Raw genomic sequence first — 10,886 nt, 5'->3', positions numbered from 1 at the left:
GAAGTCACAAAACAGACAAGAAGGCCATATAACTAGGTCTAGGAGCAGGAAAAAGCCAATCCAGGAGCTATTCTAGTATCAAAGCTCTGGATGCTGTATGAAACAAAGTTAAACTCTTTTTTGTTTTTTTCCTTTAGCCACTCAATGCCTTCTCAGATATAGGGGGTGGTGAGAGTGCTGCAGGAAGGGGAACCTGTTCCAGGGCTAAGAGTGGGCTCTTGTCTAACACTCGGAAATGAATTGTCTGAGGAGACACACGTGCTGACAAAACAAGACTTTATTGGGAAGGGGCACTCAGGTGGAGAGCAGGAGGGTAAGGGAACCTGGGAGGACTCTCTGCCACATGGCTTGCAGTCTTGGGTTTTATGGGAATGGGGTTAGTTTTTGGGTTGTCTCTGGCCAATCATTCTGACTCAGGCTCCCTCCTGGTGGCTCGCGCAGTGCCAGGCCAAAATGGGTTCCAGCAAGGATTCTGGGAGGTTGGAAGGACATATGGATTGGCATCTCCTCTCTCCTTTTGACCTTTCCCGAATTCTTCCGGTTGGTGGTTGCTTACCAGGACCTCCTGTTTAAGATAACTCATGCAAGTGGTTACTACGTTGCCTGGCCAGGGCTGGCGGTTTCAGTCAGTGTTTCCCTAACAAGAGGAAGGATTCTCCAGTTCTCCCCTTCAACATCTATAGTGATAAGGCTGGGCACTTTGATCTAAATCCTAATACAACTGCATATGATTTGAGTGTAACATGCCAAGAAAAAAGTCGGTACGGCTAGAAAGGAGGAGTGGATGTGAGCAAACAAAAGCAACAAATACCCACTCCCCTGGGGGAAGGGCCTCCATTTTCAGGCAAATGTATTCAAAGACCTGGGCATAAAAAGGAGATTAGCATTATCAATCAAATGCAAAAAGAATACCACCACAAAGATTTTGAGAGAGAATAAACAGAAGCTTTCTGAGCAAGGAAAAATTGGGAATGATTTTAAAATCAAAGAATAAATGTATTAATTAGGAAGTAGTCCAAGCTGCTACAGCAATGAGACACTGAAGTACAGTGGATTAAGCAAAACAAAAGTTCATTTTCACTCATAGAACAATTCAGAGGTAAGCAGTCCAAAGTCGTCATCTTCAACCCAAAGCTTCCATCTCTGGGTTCAAGGTGGCTGCTCTGGCTCCTGCCATCAAATCTGCATCTAGTCAGTAGGGAGGTAGAAGGGGTTAGGGGAGCATACCTTTTAAAACTATTTTTTTAAATTAATTAATTTATTTATTTTTGGCCATGTCAGGTCTTAGCTGCGACGCACAGGATCTTCGTTATGGTGCACAGTCTCTGTAGTTGTGGTGTGCGTGCTCAGCAGTTGCGGCATGCGGACTTAGTTGCCCCCCAGCATGTGTGATCTTAGTTCCCTGTCCAGGGGTCGAAGGCCCCCTGCAGTGCAAGCACGGAGTCTTAACCACTGGACAGCCAGGGAAGTCCCAAGGAGCATGCCTTTTAAGGTCATAACCCAGAAGAGATACTTATCATTTTCAGTTACACCCTGTTGTCTACAACTTAAATGGTAGGCCATGCCTAACTGCAAGGAAGGCTGGGAAATAAAATTTCTACTTGGGCAACCCAAATAAAACTCATAAGACCTATTATTAAAGGAAGAAGGGAAGAGTGAATGCTGGGACAACTGGCAATATCTGTTACACTGACAATGACAAGTTCTAATATGGCTGTGGAGCAACAGAAACTCCCATACTGTTTATGGGAGTACGAATGCGTACAGTACTTAAAGAATAATTTGAGAATATATTATCGTCAATAATTTGAAGACATACAATGCCTTATGACACAATTTCACTTCTAAGTATATTATCTTGGATTACAAATACTTTTTTACATATGTACAAGGAGGCATGTAAAAGAATAAAGCTCGGTTTCTAATATTAAAAACTGCAAAAACTTAAATGATCATCTACACGAGCATGAATAAGCAAATTGTTTAATATTCACACAGTGAAATATCATACGGCAATTAAGGTGAGTGAACTAAAGCTAAAACTAACATGGATGAATCTCACAAACATAACTCAGAAAAAAAGAGAAAGTTGCAAAAAACTATATACTGGATATATAGTCCAAAGAATTGAAAGCAGAAACGTGAACAGGTATTCGTACACCCATATTCATAGCAGTATTATTCACAATGGCCAAAAGGTGGAAGCATCCCAAGTGCCCCATCCACAGATGAATGGATAAACAAAATGTGGCTTATACATACAATGGAATATTATTCAACCTTAAAAGGAAGGAAATTCTGATACATGTTACAACATGAATTAATCTTGAACATTATGCTAAGTGAAATAAGCCAGTCACAAAAGGACAAATACTATATGATTCCACTTATATGAGGTAACTAGAGTAGTCGAATTCATGAAGACAAAAAATAGAATCAGGATTGATAGGGGTTGGGGGAAGGGAAGAATTGGAAGTTTTTGTTTAATGGGTACAGTTTCAGTTTTAGAAAACAAAAAAATTTGGAGTTGGACGGTGGTGATGGTTGTACAACAGTGTGAATGTACTTAATGCCACTGAACTGTACACTTGAAAATGGTTAGCATGGTGAACTTTATGTTATGTATATTCTACCACAAAAATTACTATATACAACATGTTTTCATTTATAGGCAATTCAAAAGCATACACATTACAAACATATTGTTAAGGTATACAAATAATGGGTAAAACTATAAAGTAAACCAAAAGGATGACAATTACAAAATCCAGGAGAGTGGTTACCTAAGAGGTGGGGTGGAGGTGAGAGAAGGAGGGAACGTAATCAGAGAGGATTATATAGAAAGTGTCAAAGTTATGGGTAATACTCTTTTTCTTAAATTAGGTTATATGTACAAGGGTGTTCATTTTAGTAATATTCTTTATCCCTTAAATATACTTTATGTATGTAATATTTTATAGTATCTGTATATGTTATACAGTATTTCATACAAAGGTATACATTTAAATACACATATCATATATACTTAATATAAATGTATGCTTTTGAATGCATGAAGTATTACATATTTTTACGTGGGAAAATTAAAGGAGAATTAAGAAACATTAAAGTGGGTTACTTGAGGAAAACTTTGAAAAACTAATGTTCAGAAACTCTCTCTAGGCTGAAACAGTTCCAACTTGTATAGTTCCACCTCAAACAACAGGTTTGTTTGAGAATGAGGTGTAGTGAATACTATTGTCTGCCTTCAGGACATCCATTTCCTTCTTTCTTCCTTCTTGATAAAATCCTAGTTTTGTTCAGGAGTCCACATCTCCCCTTACATATCCCATGTCACTGAGAAAAAGATGACTATCTTCAGCTCCAAGAGTAGGTCGCTGCAGTTAAAGTCAGTCATGCCCATATCATCCCCTTGCCTTTTATTGGTTCAGAGATTCTGGCTTAACCTAATCAGCCTGTGGCATTTCTTTTTTATTTTGTTTTGTTTTGGCTTGGTTTTTTGGCCCTGCTGCGCAGCTTGTGGGATTTTAGTTCCCCGACCAGGGATTGAACCCTGGGCCCTCAGCTATGAGAGTGCAGAGTCCTAACCACTGGACCGCCAGGGAATTCCTTGAATGTGGCATTTCTTAGGCCATTCAAAGATTGGCATCTGTCCAAAGTTGGCACAATCATGCTGACGAGCAGGATTTTTATTACATGGTTTGGGGAAGAGACCCTATTTCTCTCTAACCCGTACACTAACACTAACCCGTACCCTAACACGTACCCTAACCCTAACCCGTTGTCGTAACCTAACCTGTACCCTAAATCGTACCCGTTCCCTAACCCTAACCCGTACCCTAACCCTAACCCATACACTAACACTAACACATAACACTGTGTCTGAGTTTTAAAAATATGTATTGTGACTTCAGGAACTTGAGCCTGTAAATATACTGTAAAATATAAACAAACACTTATGAAAATAGATGTATAGTTCACCGTTATTTCTAGAAAAAATAGGAAATAATCTAAAATCTAACAATAGAAGAAATAGAAGAGTCTACAATAATTAAGAGTTTCCATTTATTGAGTTTTCATAACATGTCCAATTTTGTCAAGGGCTTTGCAGATGTGATCTTATTTTGTCTTTATAATGACACAGGGAAGTAGGGACTCTTCACATTTTATATTTGAGAGATTTCTATCAGAGAGAGTAGGGACATAGTGGACATTACCAAACTCACACGTGGTAAGGTTTGTATTCATGTGATTAAAAAGTGAATGTTCTTCAATATTACGTACTTCTTTCCTCTATAGTAATACTATGCATCCTTTTAAATGAGCTGTTCATTTTGTTGAATCACCACTGAATTGACCTAGAAATAATGCTGGTGAAGCGTAAATGTTATTTCATTAAAGTTTAGTCATTGATATCGAAAAAAAAAAAAAAAGAATCCGCCTGCCAATGCAGAGTGCACAGGTTCAATCCCTGGTCAGGGAAACTGCAAGTTGCAGGATGCAGTCAAAAAAAAAAATAAGTAAATAAACACCCTATACACTTCATTTAGGCATATCATTTGTTGATGTTTTGCTACATTCTCTCTCTCCCTCCCTCTTCTATCTATCTATCTATCTATCTATCTATCTATCTATCTATCTGTTTTTCCCCAATCCATTAAACAGTTACTTGAAGCTATTGTGACCCTTCACACCTAAACATTCAGCGGGTATTTCCTAGGAACAAAGCTATCCTTACATGCAACTACTATATACTATTCACTCTAAGGAAACTTAACATAAATACAATTACAATCGGCCCATTATTTAAATTTCCTCAATTGTCCCAATAATATCCTTTACAGTTTCTTTTTTTTGGTGTGTGTGTACACATTTAGTTTTATTGTAACAAAGTAACTTGTACACTTTTAACGTTTGAAACTGAACATCATCTTTCCTTTCCAGTGAAACAAAAAGAAAAATTTAAAAATAAACAGGAACAAAATTACAATAGAGAATGTCAATTGCAAATAAGATCCTACAGGTTCTGCTGATTCTCCCATCGAGTGGTAGGGCTCAAGTCATCATTAGGAGATAATTTTATTTTAAAAGTGTCATCTTAAATTGCAAGGATGTCCGTTAAACATCGCAATTAAACATGCCAAAGGAGAAGCCATGTTGTCAAAATGCCCACTTAACCCACCCAAACATCTCAAACCCACCCTTTGCTGACCTTCTATAACCCCATTTTTTAAAGGTTTTTTTTCTTTTTTTAAACAAGAGAAAGTAGACAGATACATGTTGGTAAACGCTAACTGTCCATACTCACATAGAGACACAGTGTAATCTCTGAGCCCAATATACAGAGAAAGGAGGAAAAAAGCTAGAATTCTATGTATTACTACACAGGGGCCTAGCACCCTCCAGCTTCCAGCAGAGCTAAGGGAGCAGAAGGTTCTTCTTTTTTCCCACAGAGAATGGTGGTGCTGATTCCATAAAGTTTTTGTTGAGACAGGAAAGGATAAAAATGAATTTGGAACAGAAAGGGGTAGAGATTCTTTTCCCACTGAATTCTGCTCAAGGTATTTTCCCCCAAAATAAGTTGTGAGCCATGGTATAAAGGAGAAAAGAGACCTCAAAAACAGGGTGCCTGAACACAAGAGGAGGAGAAAAGAAAAAGACTGCAACTTGCTCCCAGAGACTGCAGAAAATTAAAAAAGGAAGGTTGGAATCCATCAGTGTTCCATTAGTCATCTTCTCCACCTTTCTCTCCTCCCTCCCCCTCATCATATCTTCATCTTCTTCACCTTCATCCGCACCCCCTTCTTCATCAGTATCTTCCAATCCTTCTCCCTCTTCATCGTCACCTTCTTCTCCTTCCCCTTCCTCATCATCCACGTCCAGAACCAAGTAGCACTGTAATGGATTTGGCCAAATATCATCTTTGATGACCTCTCCTAACTCATCTGCACCTGCATCAGAATGATCAGTAAACCAGGTGAAGCAGCTTTCTGGTTCCTCATGCTGTCTCTTCCTGCTGGCTTTATTCTGCGTTTGATTTGAACATTTTGTCAAATCCTTTCTGGATTTCCATTTGAGTGGACTTTGAAGATGGATCACCACTCTCATTCAGATGAAGTTCTTTGGAGAGAACTTTATTTTCGAAGTCAGGGTTTTCATCAAAATAAAAATCTATTCTGTAACCTGAGTTAGTATCTTCAAATTCTGTCACTTCACTCTTGTCAAATAATGCAGCGCCTCTTCATCCTCCTCCCCAAGCAGTGCAGACACTTGTGGATGGTTAACAAATGTTACCCCAAAATTTGGGATTTTGGCCATCAATTCCGACCTCTTCTGAAAAAATGGTTGGCGGAGTTTGTTATATTTCTGTTCTACTTTCAAAATCTCCTCACTGGCTTGTTCGTTAAGTCTGTCTGTTTCATTTTGTACTTCATCAATATGTTCAATTGCTTCTTGCTGTTCTTTTTCTTCGTTGGTCAAGTTCGGAGAAGCAGACGTTTCCTCTGGCCTGGAGGCAGGAGTCAGTCTCGGTTTCTTTGGTCTCTTTGCTTGGGGTGGAAGTGAAGACTGGTGTTTGGGGGCCATGCTGGGAGAAAAGCCAAGAATCCACCCAAGGGAAGACGATCGTACCAGGAGCTCTGAGAACTCTACAGTTTCCTATTTTTTTAATTCAGGGTACAATCAAGGATCACACATTGCATTTAGTTTTCATGCCTAGTCTCCTTTAATATAAAAACAGTTCTGTAGCCTTTTTTTTTCTTTCATGACATTGACATTTTTTAAGACTCCAAACCGACTGTTTTGCAGAATGTCCCTAATCTTTGGATTTCAGTTTCCTCATAATTAGATTTAGTTTTTTTTTTAATTTGGGGGGACAAAAATACTACATGATTAATGTATCCTTATATACCCCACACCATGATGTACATTATGTCAGTTTGTCCCATCAGTAGTGACATCAAGTTTGATCACTTGGGTAAGGAAGTGTTTGCCAAATTTCTCTATTGTAAAGGTATGTATAGTAATCTATGGGATAATACTTTGAGGTTCTGAAAGTATCTTGTTCCCTACAGCTTTTTACCAATGGTTCTGACATCCACTGATGATTCTTGCCCAAATCAGTTATTACAATGGTGATTGTAAATGATTTTATATTTCTATCCTTCCTTCTACATTAGTTGTAATATTCCTATACAAAAAAGCTCCCCCATCTCTCCCATTTTCTTTGTTTACCCTTAATATCTTATGGACACATGGATTCTTTATTAAAAATGAACATGTTGTACACCTTACATTTATACAATGTTATACATCAAATATATATCAATAAAAATTAAAAATAATCATGTGATAATCCACTACTGTCATTACTAATTTTGATCCTTAAATTGTCTCAAATTTGACCAACATGAGACTTTTCAAGCTGGTTCCTGTTTCTTTTGGCAAGTCCCCATCAATTTTTGAGCACTTCCTTGCATTTTTCTATAAGTAAAAAATTTCCTTATTATGAAGAGGGACCAAGATGGTGACATAGAAGGCTCATGAACTTCCTTCCTCCCATGGACACACAGAATGTACAGCCACGTACAGAGCAATTCCTCTGGGAGAAATCCAGAAACTAGCTTAGCGACTTCTACACATCAAGTAGATGAGAAAATACTCACCTCAAAATGGGTAGGAAAGGCTGAGACACACTCTCACCATGAACCTCATCCTCAGTACAGGGCCGTACAATTGGGTGGGGAACTCCCAATTCCCACCTTCTCCCTGAGGAGTGAAAGGTTTGGACCCACATCTTGTGCGCCAACTTTTAACGGTCTCACATCAGGGATGGGTCCCTAAAACACCTAGCTCTGAAAGCCAACAGGGCTTGTGTCTATGAGTCCCACAGGACTACAGCAAACAGAGGAGCAATTCTTAATGGGTCTGTGACTTCCTTTGATCATTAAACTTTCATTTCTCACTGTGCCATCACTTGGATCTTGTAATACGTTTTTTTAATTGTAGTAAAACACACGTCACATTACACTTGCCATCTTTATCATTTTTAAGTGGATATTTGGGTTTCTTCCACCTCTTGGTTATTGTGAATAACGCTGCAATGAACATGGGTGTGCACATATCTCTTTCAGACTCTGCTTTGAATTCTATTGTATATATAACCAGAAGTAAGATTGCCAGATCATATGGTAATTCTATAATTTTTTTGAGGAACCACCTCAAAAACTACTATTTTCCATATCAGCTGTACCATTTTACATTCCTACCTATAGTGCACAAGTGTTCCAATTAATAGGATGTTGGTCACAACCTCACCAACCCTTGTTCATTTTCTGTTCTTTTGATAGTGGCTACCCTAACGGGAGAGATGTAATACCTCATTGTGGTTTTGATTTGCCTTTCTCATGATTAGTGATGTCGAGCTTTTTCATGTGCTTGTTGGCTATTTGTATATCTTCTTCAGAGAACTGTCTGTTCTTTTGCCCGTTTTTAAAATCAGACATTTTTGTTGTTGAGTTGAAGTTCCTTATAAATTCTGGATATTAATCCCTAATCAGATATATGATTTCCAAATATTTTCTCCAATTCCATAGATTGCCTTCCACTCTCTTGATTGTTTCTTTTGATACACAAAAGGTTTTAAGTTTGATGTAGTTCCATTTGTCTAGTTTTGCTTTTGCTGTCAATGCTTTTGGTGTCACACCCAATAAATCATTGTGAAATCCAAAGTCCTAAAGTTTTCTCCTAGTTTTATAGTTTAGGTCATGTGTGTAGGTCTTTAATCCACCTTGAGTTAACTTTTGTATATGGTGTAAGAGTCTAACTTCATTCTTTTGCATGTGGATATCCAGTTTTCTGAGAACCATTTGTTGAAGAGACTGTCCTTTTCCCATGTGTGGTCTTGTACCCTTGTAGAGAATCATTTGGCAATACGGTCAGCCCAACATGTCCGAAGGTATTGCACCGGTGGATTCAAGCAGCTGGGGATAGAAAATATTTGGGAGAAAAAGTTCCAGAAAATTCCAAAAAGCAAAATTTGAATTTGCTGTGCACTGGTAACTATTTACATTGCATTAGGTATTACAAGTAATCTAGAGATGGTTTAAAGTATATGGGAGGATGTGCATAGGTTATACGCAAATACTTCACCATTTTATATAAGGGACTTGAGCATCCACAGATTTTGGCATCTGTGAGGGTCCTGGAACCAATCCCCTCCTAATATAAAGGAATGGCTGTACGTGTATGGGTTTATTTCTGGGCTCTCTATCGTTGCATTTGGTCTATATATCTGTCTTTATGTCAGTACAACACTGTGATTACTACTTTGCTTTGTAGTATGTTTTGAAATCAGGAAGCATGAGGCCTCCAACTTTGTTCTTCCTTTCCAAGATTGTTTTGGCTATTCGGGATCCCTTGAGATTCCATACCAGTATTGGCTTTTTTTCCTTTCCATTTCTACAAACGTTATTGGTATTTTGATAAGACATTGCATTGAATCCATAGGTCACTTTGGGTAGTATGGACATTTTATTGCTATTGAGTGTTCCAATCCATGAGCACAGAATGTCTTCCCATTCTCTTGTATCTTCTCTGATTACTTTTAGCAACATTTTGTAATTTAGTGTACAAGTCTTTCACCTCCTTAGTTAGGTTTACTCCTAGGTATTTTATTCTTTTTGATGCTATAGCAAATTGGATTGTTTCCTTAGTTTCTTTTTTGATTGGTCACTGTTAGCGTACTGAAATGCAACTGATTTTTCCATGTTGATTTTGTATCCTGAAACTTTGTTGAAATCATTAATTAGTTGTAACAGATTTTACAAATGGATTCTTTAGCATTTTCTACATAAGATCATGTCATGTGTGAACAGAGATAATTTTACTTCTTCTTTTCCAATTTGGATACCTTTTCTTTTTCTTGCCCAACTGCTCTAACCCAGACTTTTCAACATGTGCTTTATCAGTCGGTATAGGCTAAGTTATGCTCTTGTAAAAAGCAAACAAACAAAAAAACCAACCCAAATCTCAGTGGCTAAAACAACAAATGCCTATTTTTCATTTACCCTAGTGTTGGGATGTTCTGTGGGATCCAGGCAAAGCAAGGTTCCATCTCTATGTTTTCATGATTTGAAAGGCAGGCCAAAGGGAGCATAGTTCATCACATAATGACTTTTAAAACTTCTGCCTAGAAATGATATATGTCATCTTCACTCACATTGCCACACCTCACTTCAAAGGTGGTGAAGAGCCATCCTACCCTGGGTCCATAAACAAGAGAGCCAGAAATATTTGGTAAACAGCACCAACAACTGCTACACTCTACCCTTCTAGTTACCAAATGTTGATTTCACTTTCTCTACCACAGGCCACGTATACACTACACAACCCCCTCCTCCACACAGACATTCTCCAAGTCCTGTCCAATCATGACATCATGCTCAAAGTCCAAGAGATCTAGGTGGAGCACAGCTGTCTCTACAGCAAGGGGTATATGTAGTAGTATCAATATCAGGAGGTGTGGCTTTTTTTGATCTAGAGACCTATGCACCAAGAGGGCAAATTATCTGCCCTTATAACACCAAATATACAATTGGTAGTATAGGAACAGGACAACTACAGTGAACACTCCTATTCAGAAAAGGAAACAAAACAAACACATAGAAGTGACTAGTCTCTAGCAATTTTGTCTACAAGATGAACTGTGCAAGGGCACCTTACTTTGGGGGTAAGGAATTCAGAAAAGCTAAAAATAAAAGGACAGGCAAAAGTAGATAAGGCAAATGCATTACAGAAAAGAAAAAGAAAAAGAAAGCAAAGATCCTGTTCTTAATATAAGAAAAAGTAGAATTCAGGCTAAAGAGCATTAAATGAGACAAAAAGAA

The 10,886-nt window shown here is 38.2% G+C and overlaps 1 pseudogene; it reads right to left on the bottom strand.

Annotated features, from left to right (window-relative positions):
• Positions 1-5,725: 5,725 nt before the first annotated feature.
• LOC114905003 lies at positions 5,726-6,876 on the bottom strand (annotated as a pseudogene).
• Between the last annotated feature and the right edge of the window lie 4,010 nt (positions 6,877-10,886).

This window comes from Monodon monoceros, unplaced genomic scaffold (assembly GCF_005190385.1).
Source record: "Monodon monoceros isolate NGI ecotype Baffin Bay Population unplaced genomic scaffold, NGI_Narwhal_1 Super_Scaffold_21, whole genome shotgun sequence".
Taxonomy (NCBI): domain Eukaryota; kingdom Metazoa; phylum Chordata; class Mammalia; order Artiodactyla; family Monodontidae; genus Monodon; species Monodon monoceros.
The sequence above is the reverse complement of the archived record's forward strand: the minus strand, read 5'-3'. Positions and strand labels throughout refer to the sequence as shown.